The 18,273-nt window shown below is 37.0% G+C and overlaps 1 protein-coding gene across 4 annotated transcripts in view; it reads left to right on the top strand.

The window, feature by feature from the left end:
* PREX2 (phosphatidylinositol-3,4,5-trisphosphate dependent Rac exchange factor 2) overlaps positions 1-18,273 on the top strand; it is a 169,624-nt gene that overhangs the window by 25,586 nt on the left and 125,765 nt on the right. Inside the window, exon 1 of one of the 4 annotated variants that reach the window (XM_088052908.1) lies at positions 4,358-4,510. The exons of the other annotated variants lie outside the window; for them this stretch is intronic. The gene's annotated coding sequence lies outside the window, so the exon portion shown is untranslated. Of the gene's footprint in view, positions 1-4,357; positions 4,511-18,273 lie in introns of those variants that run through there. 4 annotated transcript variants of the gene reach the window in all.

Below are 18,273 nucleotides of genomic sequence, written 5' to 3'. Positions count from 1 at the left end.
TTCCAAGTTGTATGCTTCTGAAAGACTTGGACACTAATGGAAATTCAATTGTGCATGGGTTTTAAAACAATTTGCTAAAAATCATTTATCTAGGATAGTAAGAGTGCTGTCAAGTTTCTAGCCCCAAGTAAATTCTTGCATTGTGGACATTATGATGATTTTCTTCTATTTACATACTAAGCAATAATAATAACAGTTGTCATATGATTTTTGCTTTTTCATCTTTTCTGCAGGAGGGGAAAACCATGTGTAGTTTTTTTTTCAGGAAGGCTAGGTTGTTGGGTTTTTTTGGTGTTATTTTGTTTTTGTTTGTTTTGTTTGATTTTTTTTGTATATTTTATTTTGTTGTTTTGTTTAAATACTCTTTTTCCTTTGTTTTTGTTAAGGAATGACAAAATCAAAGAATGAGTTTTGTACTTGAGGTAGAAGGTAGTCGAGACAGCAATGTGCCTTATTTCCTGCAAGAATATCAGGAAATGCTTCTTGTACAGCCACTGACTATGCACTAAGATTTTTTGTTTGTTATGTTTTGGCTTTTATTTTATAAAAAATATGAGTCTATAAGGTCATTACTTGCAGAGAGCTGTGTGGAGCCTAGGGAACAGAAATGTCCAAAGTAGCCATTGTGCTGAGGTTTAACAATCTGTTACATCATCAAGGCCCTGTCTGTGTGTCTGTGAAGCCATATTAAAATTCTGTAGAGTAGGTGAGTACGTGTGATGTTTCCAGTTTATTTTGCTGCAGATCTGTGTCTGTGTTCTGCCCAAACTGGGATTATTAGGCACCAAGGGCTTCATACCAGAGTGTATTTACCTTTACGTGGGTCTGTTGTGGGAATATGGGCCTTAATAAGTATTCCAGATGAACATAAGTCCACATAAGTGGATTTGATGATTTTGTGGCTTTAGTCCTCTCAGTTTTGATTCTTTTTAATGGAAAATTAAGCCTTTTAATCACATCTTCGCAGAACTCGCTTTTCTTTGCAAAGAAAGCCAGTTGATTTTATGTATATAGTTGTGCCTTTTTTGCAATTGTGTTGTAACACCTCCTTTTCACTTCTAGCTTCTCCAGCTACAATACGTAGGAAAAGTTACTGAATGTTGCAAAGAAGTTGTGGGAGCTCATTCCGTAGTTACTAATGTGCTTCCCTATGCCTGGATGAGTGGCATGATCGCTGCTTTACAGTTATGCAGAAGCTGATGTTTTTTGCACTTGTTTTGCCAATAAACTTAAAAAAACCCCAAAGCCAAAACTAAACAGAACCCCCCCAACAACAACAACCTGAAAAAGGAGGGGTGAGCATAAACCAGGAAAAGCACTGTCTAAGGTTTAGCCCTCTGGGGCTTTGCACATGCTTCTGAAAGCACAGCTTGTAAGCCTTAAATGATTTAAGGACTGTTTTGTGGGTTTTCTTCCCCCATGACCTGGTATTTTACTTTTAACATGTAACCTGGGTAATCTTTCAAGTATAATCCAGAACACTACATTGTTTTCAAACTGCAAACATAATTGACTAATGCAGGAAAGGGGATAGAAATACTGATTAATTCCCTGACATTGCATCACAAACATTGGGTGTGCTCCAGTGTGTCCTTGACATTGTTTCAGCCAGGAGTGTTAGCTACCAGCTGCTTGCTTTTGAGGTCTCTGACCTAATGCCTCCTTGAGAGGAGTGATCTTGTTCTTCTAACATGGAAAAAAAGGGGTTGAGTTCCTGCTTGCATCAGCACATCCTTATTGTTCTGGCTGCTTTCTCCAGGCTTTTTTTTTTTTTTTTTTTTTTTTTTTAACCCTGTGAGTGAAATTGAGTGAAATGTTTGTCATGGTTTTGTTTTTAGAGAGTGTAGAAGAAAGTGTCGGACCTTGAAAGTTTATACAGTCTAATTTGATGGGGGGGAAAAGGTAGGAACATGCTAGTTAGTAATATACTTTACTGAGGATTACTCTGTTTCCAGAAAACTACCTTAAATTCTATGGAAAAAACAGTTCTTTGTGCATCCCAAATAACTAATTAACCAGCATTTTTATGAGCTGCTGAGACTTGAATCTGATATCTTTAGCATACACTCCTATGGAAAAGAAAAAAGAGTAAAATGTTGATGCTGGATTTTGCCTTGCAAACTTGGCTGACAATTCACATTTGAAGAATATATTTCAGTAAGAGTTTCTATCCTTTCTAGAAGAGGATGACCAATATACCCAATTAGCAGAGTAGCTTGATCATGAAGTTCAAAACCAGTAAGAACATAGTCAGGTCCTTGGAATCATATTAACAGAGCTTTAAAATGTGTTACAAAATTATTGTCACCATAAATACAATTATACACCATAAATACACAAATTCCAAAAAAAATATTATTGTTTAGTTCATGTGTGAGGGAGTGTCAATATTCTAACAAAATCTAGCACTGACAGACATTTTACTTTACTTTTTATTTACAACAGTCTAGTGTAACATCATATGTATAACATATTTTACATGACTGACATGGAACTTATTGAAAATATGTGTCTGAATTCAGTTATTTTCACCTGAGGTTCTTCTGATAGTAGGAGATCTACAGGAGTAGGACTAGACCATGCAGATGGAATATATAATTTGTTGGGAAGGCCAAACAAAGGAACAAACCTGCTATATTCAATGGTGACTGTACTAGAAAATCAAAAACCTGGAACAAAATACCCTCTTAATTATGCATCAGTTAAATCATAGACTGATTATTTTTACTTATAGGTCCTCCTCATTTGAAACTGTGCATTTATAATTCATATAATCTGACAATCTAGTCTCCATATAGATTAGATTTAGATTAGATTTCTCAGTGAGAAAATATTCCACTTCTCAAGTTTTGGCATTTTGGTTTTGTAACAGAGGGTATTATATTAATGTCCATCAGCCTTTTTTGCTGCCTCCTTGTACTATTTACTTCTTTGGAAGGCTTCTTCAAACTGATTGATGAAGAAGTCTTTATATGTTATATAAGGGAATTCTAAAGAAAGTGCTTAATAGTTATTATTTCTAGGACTTAAATGTCTGACTAGGTAGGAGGTCTGCTGTGGGCTTCAGAAGGCTTTGTTGTTGTTACCCAGGTATTTATCTTTCTTGGAAGTTCCAGGTCACTTTTAAGTTGCTAGAAGTCCTGTTGTTATTTTGTACTTAGAGTGTTGATTTTATTTAGCATGGTAGTGGATCTGATAACAATTGATGTATTTGACTCTATCAACTCCTGTGAGTGTGAAGACTGCTGACAGAGCACTTTGCACTGGTAATCCTCTATGCATGCACACAGCAAAAAGTCAGCTTTGGCAAAATCTGATTTGATTTATTTATAGAGTGGTCAATAAACAAATTTCATTGCAGAATAAACATTGAAAAGACCGTTATCAGTTTGCTAAGTCAATTTTTGGCCAAAATCAGTGACTAGGCATGCAGTTCCTATCTGAGAGCTAGACTTGCTTCATGGCAGTAAGGCAAAAGCAGACATGTAGGTCCCCCTGCCTATCAAAGCTGTTGCAGCACTCACTCCAAACAGACACAAACAGTAAAGCTGCGGATGTTTTCCTGTGGTCAGAAATTAATCCTTTGGTGTTCATGGGGATTGAAAAGAACATACATAGTCTAAACATAGGAGCTGGAAGGATTGTGTCTACTTGGCTTGTCTCTAGTGCTCAGGAATCTGAAAAACTAGACACATTAGACCTTTGGGCAGATTTTACAGCACTGGAAATTTTGAGACTGAATAGCCCGAAGGAACTGCTGATAAGTTTTCTTCCAGAGATCATAGGACCTTTCACAGGAACATTGAACACACTGGTTCAGTACTGTGGGTCAAGCTCATTCAGACTCCATTAATTTATCAGAATTACAAAATTCTACTGCTCAATCTAAAAAACTTTTAAATAGCCCATAGCTCAGCAAGCTCACAGTCTATGAATTACCAGGAGCAGCCTTATGTAATGACTTCCCACTGAAAACAGAAGAGGTTTTGGACCATAGGAGGCCCAATCTGCCTGTCCTCTACATGGAAAAACAGTAGTCTGCTTTGTTCCCAAAAAGAAGGCTGTGGGACATAAGATACGAGCTTTAAGAGTTAGATCTAGATCATTGAATTCTTGGTCTTTCAGACATAAGAGCAAAACTTTGCCTTAGCTCCTACATTAACGAGGAACAGAGCAAATGCAATAAGCAATCAGGTCTTTTTTTTTTTTTTTTTTTTCCTCCTTTGCTGTGGGGGGAAAGGAAGCACGTATTCAGTTCCAATAAATGCTGAACACTTCAGGGAGAGATTTGTTTTTTTATTTGTTCTCATATAATTCCCTGATATAATAGTTTGGGGTGATCATGTAAGAATCTGATTGTGTAGGAGTAGGAGGTTCATGTCAATTGACAACTTTGCTTGCTCCTTAGTTTGAGAAATTTCCAGGTCTTTCCATGCTGCTTAAATGAAGAATGTCAAGTAGCTTTGTGATAGCTGCCAGACTGACAACGCTGCATTGAGACTTGTACAAGGTACATTCAGAAACTCTCCTGGTTTCACAGTATGCTGCAATCCAGAATTTTGCTGCAGGAATTTTTCATGTGCAGAAAAAATTTGACAAAAATAGATATTGTGCAGTTATAATATACTTATCCATTTGCTAAAAAGGGAGCATGTTATGAAATCTTTTCAAATTCATGTCTGATTTGGGAAGAGAAAATAAAAATACAGATTATTGTGGGATATTTAGAGAATGACTTAGTTCTGCTTCCTTGAACATAGATTGTTGCATTGGTAGGTATTTGTATAAAGCCATGCCATTCACTTTTACCTGTTTACATACAGGCTATATGACAGGGTGTGTATTTCTAGTTGATGTCCCAGTCTGATCTTGATGCTGATCTGATCCTTTTCACACTTCAGCTTCTGGAAAAGGCTCATGGCTAAGACCCCTTTCTGTTTGAAAATGTACCAAAATACGTTGATACAACATGACCAGGAAAACCCCTTTGGCCATTAAATACTCCTTGCTCTGGCCTTGCAAAATGTGTTGATGTACTGAGCTCCTAAGGCATAGCTTAGTCAAGAGCAGCTCTATCTTCGCTGGGGATTTGTTTTCAGTTTGGCCCACCTTTTCTGCACATGGAGACTTTTTTTTTTGCTGTCAGGCTTATTTATTTGAGCATGATCTGGTTGGTCTAAATCTTGCCTACTTCCGTGCGCTTACTCTTGTCCAGAAGGACTCAGTAGTGTTGGGGCCTCCACCCACCTTTGTTCCTTAGGTGAACTCTGATTTTTAAAAATAGACAGGAAATTGTGCTCTTTTCCTTTGGTTTATTTCTTTGAATGACAGTGAAAAAGAAGTGTCCTTGCTGTCTGAAAGGATAGTTGAAAAACAATATCTGGATGTCAGCCATCCTTCTGGAAAATGAGACAAGCTTTATGGTGCTTCCAGTAGGGATCCTGTGTCCTGTGTTCCTCCTTGGAACCTTTTGAATCTGGAAAGTTTTCCACCCTCATTTGGGACAGTTCTGTGCTCTAAGGCCTTGTCATATTGTCATTAATACTGACTGAAGGCATCTCTAGAAGGCTTTTCTGTTGCAATGGGTGTTGTATTTCTGTTTTATATGGATACCTGTCCACTCAGGGATCAGAAGGATAGTGTGCAATATTTGCATGTTATCACACTTCTGTGCACTCATATTAGTCCTGGATGCTGAGTTCCACCACATAGAGAGTAAAATGTGGTGTGCCCTTACCCATACTTTGTAGATAATGACAGAAACTGGAAAGGGGAAAAGGAAATGTTCCCTAACACCAAATTAGTTTTTGTCTCGTGCTAACATTTGAACTCATGTTGTTCAGCTGATTTATTTATTACAACAGGGAGAGCAGTTTTCTTTGATGACTATTGTATTTCAAATGTTGTTACTTTGAAGTGGACATTGAGAACGGGCTTATAAAATCATGGGTAAGACTGAAGTTTTTCTGCAGGTTTGTGTGATAGGTATAACCTGTTATAGGTCTTTTCCAGACTTAGAACAGATTTTTAAAAACAATGCTTAAGTTTTAGGAAAATACCAGTTATGTAGTGAGAAGTATCCCATGCTGGTCATCAATGAGTTATTTCTATGTCACAGAATAGTGATGATATTAGTGCTGATGCTGTATTTTGGTTTGTGCTCTTCTGCTCATTTGTTGCTGGAAAGTCTGGTGAAGTAGAGTATTAATGGAAAGGAAATTCCATAAAAATGATGCTAAAAATAGGATTAAAATATATCATAACATCCGACAAATGGTGGTCTTCTTGTAAACATTAAATCTTTTTGTTTGTTGGATCCACGGTGATTTTCTCTTTAAATGAAAATTTATCAGATTAACATCCTGTTACCTAAATGTTTGCACTGGCTTTGGTCAGTAAATGCCCAGTATGTTTAGGATACTTTTTGACATATGTTTTTGTTACCCCTTTCTAGCCAAATGAGCCACAGTTTTGCTCTTTCCCTCAGATTTGAGGGAAGATAGGAAGTTCTTTCTGCCCTACAACACAAAGTATATGGTTGGGTAAGTGTGTGGAGTATAGGCAGTGAGGTTCCAGTGCTTTCGCCTGATTTGGAGGACATGAGTGGAAGGAACAGGAACATGGTATGAAAACAAAACAAGCCAAATTATAGTCAGCAAACAGGATGATAAACTTCCTGGAAGCTTTTAGTTTATTGCTTAAGTTGATGTAATGATAAAGTTCAGTTTGTACATTTTTTCAAGCTCTTCTTTTTAACAAGAGCAACAAATTCAACAGTACATACTTCTGCTTCACCATTTATTTGCTGGAATTTATTTTCTGACAAACATAGCTGTTTTAGTTGTATATTTTATTCTTTTAGTTAGTTGCAGTCTGTAGCAAACTTGAGAAATCAAGACTAGCACTTAGTTCCATAATTCAGTCAAAGATATTTTAAGGATGTGGGCTGCTGCTGCTGCTGTGTAATTGGCCATACTATTTTAGGACAGAAGGTTAAGGTCAAATCTCTTGTGAATGATGGTTTTGTTTATCTATAGAGATAGCATCCATTCTGTAAATTATTGCACTGCAGTCTTCACAGTAAAAGAGGCTAGAAAAATATTTTGAAATGAAATTCTGTTTCTTCTAAAAAAAAGTCTGTGGAAAGTTTCTAACTGTAGGTTTGGCAAGCTCCCTCTGTTCTTATCCCAGTTTCTCTCACATGCTGCTGGAAAAAATCAAAGTTTAGCAATTAGTAATTTTTAACAGGCAGTTTGGAGAAAGTGAGATAAAGCCTGAAAGACCAAGCAATCTGCTTTTCTTTTGTCTTTCTTCTGACAAAATTTCATCCTGTTAGCTTAGAGTCTGCTCCATTTGTGTGTGTGAAGTATTAGTTATTCTTCTGGGCTTGCATTTCATAATTTAAAGCAAACCCACGTTCCTGCAATTTTTTCTTCCTTAAATTTTGATATAATTGTGAAAACTGAACATCTGGAATAGTGTTAGGAGAGAGAGCATCTTGCCCTGACCTCACTGCTTGCTTGGCTCCCGCTGCTGATCATTCCTGCATGCAGGATCTAAGGGAAGAAAGATGACAATGTTTCTATCAGGATCGTGTAGAGACTGAGGACTTTCAATCTTGATCTTGATGTTTGGTCTCTTCTTAAAGCTACTCCATAGCTGTGGATCTGCTCCTGAAGCTATTTTGCCTTCATTTCCAAGTCATCTCTACCAATACTTTCATGTAGCCCCACAGCTCAGATGAGTAATGCTATCCATAACCTGTGCCACCCATAACCTGTTCCTTGAAAGAGATAAATCAGGCTTCCTAGTGGAGAAGTAGCACCTTGTAGTCAAGAAATGAGTCTGTGATCACAGTAGCTTTTATTATTGCCCAAAAGATGAGCCTCTGCATGGCTCACTGTCTGCAAGTGCAATGCCATTGGCTGACCCCATTGTAGTGGTCTGTTATGGAAACAATGAGAACCTGCAGAGGCATCATTTCCTCATCCAGAGGAAGCATGGACTGCAGGATCCAGAACTACTGAACATGCTGGAAAACAATATTTGCTATTTATTTATGGTTTCTTGATTTCCTGGTCCGTCTAACACCATTGTTCCCTTGTGTTGTTCTTAGAAATCTGGCATCTGGAGCTTTGAATGGTTTAGACAATTCTTTTTTTTTTTTTACTTTGGAGAATTGGAACTGTTGCTCACAGCAAATTAATGAATGAGGTAAAAAATTATTAATAAAAAAATGTTCCGTATCCTTATGTAACCTTATGTGGAAAGACTCAGTGAGACATCAGTCTGTGGAATCAACGTGGGTGTTTTGGTAAGCGGCAGTGTCCTGGTATGAGTAGTATTCAGTGCTGTCAGACTCTGGTTGAGTGTTTACAGATGGCATCTGCCACCAGTGTGCTCTGTTTGTGCTTGTCTGCAGTTATGGTGCAGGTGGTTTGGTGAGGAGGGTGATTTGCATGATGCTGTGACTGCTGAATATTCTCTTTTTAATTTAAATAGTGGCCCTCCAGACTGTCGCCACGGGCTGACTGGGAGTGACAGTCTCCTTGTACTGTTTTTACAGGTTTAATATCTAAAAAAGTCCCTAATTCTCTCTGCTTCAACCAGAGGATGGCTTAAAGCTTTTGATTACAGCCTAAATGAATTAAGCTCTTATTTTCAGAAAAAGATAATAGTAAACTGTGTCATCTTAGGGTCCCAGCATTCAAGCAAAAAATTTCATTAAGGAAGCAAAGAAAATGATGTTGTAATCAGGTTTTGTCTTCTGTTTCCCTATAAAAATGAATGAAAAGAGCAAGAACAGCCATGCAGTCTGTGTTCCTGAGCAACACATGCTTCACAGACAGGGCAGTGTGTTGTGCAATTATGCTCATCAAAGCCAAAGACAGGTCATAGATCTACATAAGACAAAAAAAGAGTCTGTGCTTGAATAGCAAAAGGAGAAAAGAAAGGACCAGTGAAAGAAGGATAGCCTGTGAATGAGTAAGGGATTATTTCTCCCTAGCATGCATGTAGAATATTGGTCCATATTTCTTGAAATTAGGAATTTATTTGACAGTAAGGCAATCCAGAAAATGTGGATAAATTCAAATGGTGTGGCTTTACACCTACAGCTCTTTTCTGGATGTCAAGTTGCTAAGTTTGGTTTTCTAAAATCATGTACTTGGTGATCATTGTATCCTTTAAGATATGGAACCTCTTCAGTGGATATAAATGGTGATTAGCATGTAAATATCCTGTGGCATAATTAATATGTAGCAGATGTACAGATGTAGATATGTAGATATTTCCTTTATGTATAGCATAAAGGAAAAAGAGAGATAATTTTTTTATCATCTACTCCTTTTAATAGTTATCAAATCAATAAAGAATTAAATTATGAACTATTCTTGGAATCTGCGCGGTTGAAGCATCCCATGAATCAAATACAGTCTAAAACAATATTATTAATTATATGTTTGAAATGGAAATTGGCTCAAAACCCTATAGGCAGATGTAAATTCATGAGACCAACTCAGGGTAGGGGATAGAGGTATATAACCATCTTTTGTTTGTATGAAGCTGTGTGTAAAATAATTTGAATTTTTATACTATTATGTTCTTTTTTGAAATGAAGACAACTAACATTGGCATCTCTAATTTTCAGAAACCAGTAGCTTTCCCCTTTATGTATTTTTATTTTTTGTATAATAAATAAAACTTTTGGTTCAAATTTAAAAACATTAAATACATAATAATACTTAATAAACATAATAATACTTAATAAACAGTACATACTGCAGTGTTTATTAAATGATGGTTACATGAAATGAGGCATCATTGCGCATGAGTCTATCTAAATGTGGACCTGTTTAAATGGCAAACAATAGGAATTATCTGAGACATAAGTTTCCTTATGTAGGGAAGCATTCTGATTACTACTGATTGGGAAAGAATTTAAATGGGATGTTTCAGCTTTTTTTCTGTGATCAGTAGAGAGCACTTTATAGAAGTTCTATACTCCCTGCAGCTTCCCTGAAGGCTTTGCAAAGGAATTGGGTAAGAAAACTGCTGTTTCATATTCCTCCTTCCTTCGTGTTTTCCTTGGCACAAGAGTGCATGTGCAAATGGCAGCCAGAATTGGCACTGAATACTGTTTGAGAGTACATGTTGTTTATACAACTCTGAAAATAAAAATTGTAGATCTCTCTAGCATTCTAGTTCCTAATTTTCATCTAGCCATATTAGACATCAAATAAATTCATAATTAAGGACTGTGCATTCCAATATTAGAAAAAAATGAGTTGTGTTGAAAACTGAGCATGTAAAAGGGGTTGGTGGGCTTCCATTATGCTTGCCTGTCTGTAGTTTCAAGTTTTCTCAGTTGATGGGTAAAACTGTTTGTTCTTTTGATTGTTTTTTAATAAGCTGCCTTAAACATGAAGGACCAAATAATTTGTTTTCATTGGTGCTAAGTCAACTTTCCTCCCTTATTCAGATACAATAGGAATTAATATTTTAATTCTGAATGTGGAGATGTGAGATGTTATTTCAGGTTTTCTCCTCATAATAATTGATAAAAATCATGGCTTTCTTAATTCTATTGGATATTTTTGAGTCAGAAAAGACTCACACTTGTCTTCAAATGTGTTAATGGACTTTAGAAGGATATGGGATGTACAGAGGATAACGTTCTTGTAATATTTTTGAGATTTCAAACTATTATTTCAATTTCTCTAAATTGAAACAGAAAAGTTAAATAATTCTTTTAGAGGGGTCATTTGTGACAAGTATGTTTCTCATTTTGTCCTCTTATGTATTTCTTATCTTTTACACTTCCTGAAATTACTGGTTTGCTTAAAGCAATAAAATTTGATGTATAGAATTAAAGAGTTGTCTCAAAAATATTGTGGGAATGTTGAATTCTTCCTAATTGGTCTTTTCCTACTTAAAAAAAAATAGTTTCGGAAAATCCTAATTTTGAGAGTAAAAATTGAATCAAAATTCAAGATTTTTTTCCCAAATTGAACAGAATAACTTATGCAATGTTTTCATGAAAGAAGCAGATGCAGTAATATGAAGTATAAAGGTTTCAAGCATACGAATTCTTTTCTAATTATGATTGCAGTATAATGGGAACATACTGTAACTTCCAAATGTACACTTGTTCTGAGGTTTCCTAGATTCTTGTTTTAGTTTGCTAGTAGTGGACACAGCTGAATTCACTGAGATTTCCTAATAACAACCTAGTGTTCTATAAATTCAGGAAACAGCTGACTTTTATGAGAAGTAAGCTGTAATGGCAGACGTAATTTCTTTTCCATTTCAACTTGAGTGATACAAGATCAGTTACGTGATTAGCAGTACATTATTCACTTCATGACAGACACCAACAGGACCACATGATGCATTGCCACAGGGAATTCCACATACATGTGAATGTTTTTAGTACATCTTCTTCTTCAAAAAGATGTATTAAAAAACATCTTTTTCTTGAGAAAATCGTCAAAATGTAATTAAGAGGAATCTTGACATGCCGGCAGCATTTTGTTTATTGATCTGGATGCCTCTTGTTTGGTCAGTTTGTTGCAATCCCAGCAGACTGTTCTGAAATTCACAGGGGTCACCAGGCCAATCTCTTTTTTTGCCTTCCAGAATCTCTCTTGGTGATGCTGAGACTGGAATGTAACCTGTTTGTATTTTTAATGGGATAAAGGCTTGGTTAGCAGCAACCCATGTTACATAGAATACTCTCCAAAAATATTAGACAAACTGCCTTCTGCTTATCTTGCAGGTGGGGGTACATCACTTATGCCGGTATATGGTCTTTTACTGAAGCTGTGGTTAAGCTACATTTTAATTAAGCAAAAATTTAGATTGTTTTCTAGAATTTTTCTGTATTTGGCATCAGATGACAGCAGCATATGTGAGCCAGCCAGACATCCAGCTTCTGGTTTGGTGAGATTTGGAATGATCTCAGCTGTGAGTACCTCTGTCGTTACTCATCAACCAAACTTGTGCAGACCAGCAAGTGCACAGCCAGTCCTCAGAAGAACAGATTCCCAAAATAAGGATGCTAGATAAGGGTGACAGGATTCTTGACATCTGGGAAGAAAAGGAATAGATGTCTTCTGAACTGGGCCAGGAAAAGGTTGTACTAAATCTTTTTGAGAATGGCTTCAGTGCAAGGAAGAGGGTGGAGACATCGGACATCCTGCCTGGCTGTGTGGAACTGGACTTTAGCTATAAATCTCTTACTTTCATCTGCAATGGAGATGAAAGGAAGGAAGGGATCAGAAGTGAAAGATCAGGTGATTTTAGAGGTGGGGAACATGAGTTCAGGGGCACTTTCTCATCAAAGTAGGGAACTGACTTAAAAGTTTCCCAAGGCATGAAAGAAAGAACAAGATGTCCAGCAAAAAGTTGAAAAATATTGTCAGTGACCACAAAATGCAGAAAAGGTGATTGATATACAGAAGAGGATGAGGAAAAGTTTTTTGCTCTACTCTTAGAAGTTTTCTGATATAATAGAGAAAAAAAAATTATACATGGTGGAGAATGGGTTAAGACTATCCCAAAATATGTCATCATATTAATCATGTATGAGAAGATTATGAAGATACATATTTTTTCAAAGCAGTAAAATCTGTATGTGCGTGTGTACTTATGAATTTATGTTTACTTTAAGGAAAGAAGTCAGGGATGCTCTTTCAGACAGACTGATGCCCCTTAGGATCAGATGAATGGAGAAGTGGATTGTTTGGTAGGTTGTGAAAATAAATTATCTCTAGAATGGAAAACATTGCAGATGTTGTCCATCTATTCCCTCTGTACTTACAGGCATCAGAATATGAAGCCAGCTTTCAAAGTAGCTCTAGGTACAGCAGGGAGAAAGAATGTATCTGACCTTGGCTGATGCTCTTGCTGCTGGTTGTGATTCATCCAATCCTGCAGGCAAGATGGGAGAAACAGGTGGTGCCTCAGCTGGTGAATCACTGGAGAGAGAAGAAGAGTCTTTTGTTCAGTAGCAGAAGCCAGCCTGAGCAGCTACTGCCACTGCTGCTGGCACAGGTTAATGGGAAGAGGAGGGTAAGAACACAGTGTTTGCCACAGCTGCTGCTGCTGCTGGAGTCTTCTCTATTGATTTTTGTGTTTTTCCTCCTTGTGGCAAAATCAAACAAAAGTGTTTCAACAAAACTGGCTTGGTGTTCTTCTGGGACTTGGAATCTGATGTGCATTAATTATAGTGTGCAAAACTGCTGTGCTAAATACTACCTCGATGCCTGTGAACTAAATCAGCCACAACAGGCTAGTCAGCTATGGTAGAGAGCAGTTTTCTTTTGCAAGGATAGATCTTCATGTTCTCTCTAGGATCCTTTGGAATACTGTGAAAAGACCAAAATATTTTCCACCATCCAGATGCCTCTAGTTACACTAAGAATGTAAAGAGAGGACACAGAAACTGCAAGTATTTAATATTTGCACTTCTAAATTTGTGAAGATGAGGTTATTATCATAGACACAAAAAGATTGTATAAAAATATAAACATTTCCTTATAGTGGGTCCCTTTATAGGATTTTGCCTTTGAAACTGTGCAAAATAAAATGGTATTCAATTTTAATGTCCATAACAACTAGCTAGCTTTACTAGGCTAGCTATGGCTTTATGACAGGTTGGGCACTTCACTCGAACTGCTTTTCCTAAAGTGAAAATATGCAGGAAGTTACCATATTAAAAATACATATGTTTTTGCAGTTCACCTTGGTTTTGTTTATGACAGTGTAGATTTAAGGGTAGAAACACTGTTAAATGAATTCTGAGGGGGAAAATAAGTAACTATTTAATTTGTTTTTTGTTTTTTCAGATAAAACTCAGTATTCATTTATAGGCTTAATCCTAAGTAGGATTATTACTTTCAGAAAGACAGTTACATATATTTTGTGATCCAGGAGCTCTGACATAATTTCTGGACTTTTTATCTGTAAAGAAGGCGAAAACTCTGCCCTGGGAGTCTTCTGCAGGCAGACCTCTTTGTTTTCCCTGATTTCATTCCAGATGTCAGAGAAGTCATTTGTGCTGTTGGCAGCCCCTTGTGCTATCTGTAGCATAGCAGTGGTAGGTTTTTGTTTTTGTTCTTTTTCAACAACACACAGAGCAACCATCAAGAAAAAAACTCCACCAAACAACAAACAATGCAACTCTTATTTTGATCAGACCAAAAGTCAAAATCCCCGTAACAGGAACCCAGTGTCTGTTCTCTGTAAAAAAATGCTGCTTTACAAAATGGCAGCTGATCAGCAGATGGGCAAAAATATTAGTGTTTATTTGTCATAATGAACAAATTCCTTTATAATTCTTTGAATTTGGATTTTCAGCAATTTATGGTTAATATTCATGCCCATTGCTTTTTGTATTGTGTTACTGCAATGTCAGGCAAAGGGTAAAAGAATTAGAGCAGGGAATAGTACCGAAAGAATGTAACAGTTTGCAGGTAATATGAACAAAGTGTGTAATTAGCTTCATTGCTATTATTAGCATGGAATCATCTCCAACTGATTCTTTACCACATTTCTCAAAGCTAGATGTGAATATACCACCATGGTAGTGGGACCCTGAGTAACAGCCTAAAATAGAGACATTTTTATGCTCCCAATAGGACCTGAATGGAGTCAGGGAACATTAGCACTAAACTGTTACCTTATATATTTCTTATGTAGTTGTTCCCCTATTCCAAAGGACTTCGTTGGAACCCTGTATTTTGGTCTGCAAGTTTTTCAGACTTGTAAAGATCATAAAATTTCTTACAATGTGACTCTCCATATTTAGAATTTCATCTGCATTTTGGGGCATTTCTTCTCCAAAGCAGATATGCAGTGATCATGCAGATGCTGTTTCGTGTTAATGAAGTTTCCAGAAGGATGCTTTAGAAAATTTATGTTTGTAATTTGAATGCCAAGCTTTATGGAGGCAGGAGTTGTGGCACTCTGAGTGACTCAAGAATATTCCTAGAGTGACAGAGTTTTCCATAAACAGTTCTAAAACCTGACAAACAAGGCTGGGAGTTGTTTTTTTAATGTGGGTAAAAAGCATCCTTCTTTGTGTTTGCTTTTCATTTGGTCTTTGAAATTTAGACTGCTTTTTATGGTACCAAGCCAGGTTGCTGCTCTGAAGTGTTGCGTGGAGATCTCTTAAAAGAAAAATCATCAATAGTCCAGCTGGCAGAGCGTGCCAGGAATCACTGCTGTGCTGCAGGGTTGAACCTCTATACTAGAGCAAGGTGGATAAAATGCTGGTGGTACGAGGTGAAAATCTAGAGAATTACAATCTGTTTTTACCATATGTCTTTGCTGTTATTTGAGAAAATTAAGAACTGAAAGGAAGCTAATGGAAGCTCTGGCATCCACTCGAAAAGCTTTGAGAATGTTGAGGATCCCTGCCTAGGTGACATTGCTCTGGGATCCTGCAGTGCTATAACAGAGATATTTGTTATTCTCTGTGTTTGATGTAATGCTATGAAACTTCTACTCTAATGTGGATGAATATTGAGGTAACCTCAGCAAGATGTAATGTATATTCCAGTAAACTCACATGAGTCATGGTTTACTGACATGTATGTTTGATGAAATTTTACTAAGTTTGAAATGATTTTTCACTTTGGTGATTTTTGTTGGTTTTTCGCTTTTTTGTAAGCATGGGAATCATGTATGACAATTGATTCCTACAGCTGTTTGATCAGTCCAGGAGCAGGATCTATTCTATTGTTGCCTTGCAATTTGTAATTGCTTTGCTCCTTAGTATAATGTGGTGCTCAGTAACGAGTGTGGACTTGGAGTCTCATTCTTGAAGTAATGGTAAAAGTTTTAGAGGGAACTCAGTGCTATTTCAGAGGAGTTCCTGACTGCTTTGCTTGTTTTTTTATTTCTTGTTTTTATGTGGCCATTTCTTTAGTGAATTGTAAATTGGCTGAGATGTCCATTTTACTTTTATATTTTTTACAGGTGTGTTTTTATGTGGTTAATTAGAGTTTATGCAGTATGTTTTCAAAAGCTTACATATATATTTTTTTTTCCCATTAACTAAAGAGCTAACAGCTCCTGAGTAGTTTTTGTCCATCCTTATATATTTTCTTTTTAAAGTCTGTAATTTCTGTGCTGGCATCCTCCTTACATTTGTTTATGCAAATTATCTGCTTTTTCTCAGTCTACTAATTTTTGAAGAAATGCTCATGATTGTCCTCAGTTGATGCTTAAAACATTCTGGAGATTTTTTGAGTAGTCACCCCTCTCTGAGACCTGTGTGTTTATGTAAGTTCAGAGACATTAGTCTTTTCATAGTTTCAGTGCTGGATTGAGGTTATTTTACACTGTTAAAAAAAGCAATTACTTCATCCTCTTGCCTGATGATGGCTGTCCACTCTCCCTAGAAAAGCACTAGTTCAGAGATGTTATGTGTGTGGAGTCTGTGGTGTCTCTGTGCTCCAGGAAGGGAGTTGATAGGGGGATTTATGTCCTGGAAACCTGTGTTTCATCAATACCTTGCATTATTCACTCCACAATGGGTCCCACAAGGGATCAGCCTTGGAGGTAGGCACATCCATCTCTACCTGCACTCCCCTGAATTCTCTTAGCACTACTCTTCTAGAAAAATGTGAGATTATTCCAATTGTTTTGCAACATGTGAAGTTTGTAGAACTTCATGTAGATGCTCGAAAAATTCAAATGGTCACATGCATTGATTTTTGAGACACAGCATTATGATTTTTTTCAGGAAGAAAATCTGCATTGATAGGAAGAACAATGGAGCGCTGAAAAACCTGGTTTAGTGGAAAGTGTCCCTGCCCATGGCAGGGCTATTGGGACTAGATGGTTTTTAAGGTCCCTTGCAATCCATAGGCCATTCTGTGATTCCATGATGCTGTGAACAGGTGGCAAATCTCAGGGAAAAAACCAGCCTCATGACTACACTACCTCTGCAAAATGAGTACAGCAAAATATTACAGGGGCTTACAAGAAGCTGCAGGAAGGGACTGAAGTTGTCCCAGGCCTATCTACCTTAATTAGTGATTTGTGTCTGGGTTCTGCAAAAGTTTGGATTTTCCTGGATTAATTTTCTGATAACCTCTGCAGATGTGATGTCTGGGACATTGCTGCTTGGACAATTGTTTATTGCAGCTGATATATTCTCTTCTTGACCTCATGACTCCCATCTAGTGTCTTGAGTCACTTGAGAATAGCTAATGCCTCAGCTCTCAGTTCCTTCTTAGTTTCACCATCAGCCAACTTAATGTTCACCTTCCTTCACAGTTACAGGAAATGAAGGTCTTTTGAGATAACAGAAGTGGAGATGAGCAGTATGTTTGGTCTATGGGGAAATAATGTGAACAGAGAGAAATTACAGATAGTAAAACTAGATGTGAGTTTCAGAGGTAGTTCTTAGAATTATTTTTTCTCTTAGATTCTAAAGCGTATTTAATGGTGTTTCATGGTTTAGCGAAAACTTCCAGAATTTAACTGAGTCATGTAGGCTTTCGCTCTTTGTGGGATTGGTTGTGCAGATAATGCATGCAGCAAATTTGTCATAACCCCTGGGGATATTCGTAGTGAGGAATGATGTAAAAAGGGCTGTCGTCCACCATCAGTTAACTGCTGCAAATGAGTTAATGGCATTTTTTTAGCACCAGTAAAACATTAAAAAGAAAGCACAAATAGTCAGGAAAAAAGACAGGTTTAATGAACTAGAAAATCTACATCGTTGTAGAGAGTGATAGGAAACATACAGTGTGCTGGCAGTATTCCAAACCTAATTCAGTTTATGTCCTGGATAACTAGATTTGACTCTTCAGTAATAAAAATGTGTAATGCCAGTTACGTAGTGCTCTTCATCGGAGAAAGGAGCATTGCTTGGGAAAGAAAATGTTTCAGTCCCAGCAGAGGGCAAAAAGGCTTGCTGTGACTGCTGTCTTTCCACACAGGGGTTATTTATGGCCCCTTTTATGGAATTTACGCCACGCCAGAATTTAGATGAGCTCATGTACAGTGTACAATGCACAGTGACTTGGAGCTAAATGGTTATGAAAGACATGACATTTGTGCACTTGTGGTGCCAGGTTTTAATGACTGAAGAATATGCATGTCTGTGTGAAGAATTATCAATGTAAGATTTTAGTCTACAGTGTGTAGATACTTTTTAGAATGTACCAATATCTTTGTAATGAAGTGAATTAATAAAAAATTAATTCTGTTCTTTGTACTTGAGATATTATTTCTTTAGGAATTACTTGCTGTACACAA

Source organism: Pseudopodoces humilis, chromosome 1 (assembly GCF_049639895.1).
Source record: "Pseudopodoces humilis isolate 2021_Gansu_Grassland_sample_001 chromosome 1, ASM4963989v1, whole genome shotgun sequence".
Classification (NCBI taxonomy): Eukaryota; Metazoa; Chordata; class Aves; order Passeriformes; family Paridae; genus Pseudopodoces; species Pseudopodoces humilis.
Note: the sequence above shows the minus strand (reverse complement) of the source record. Positions and strands in the feature narration are given on the sequence as shown.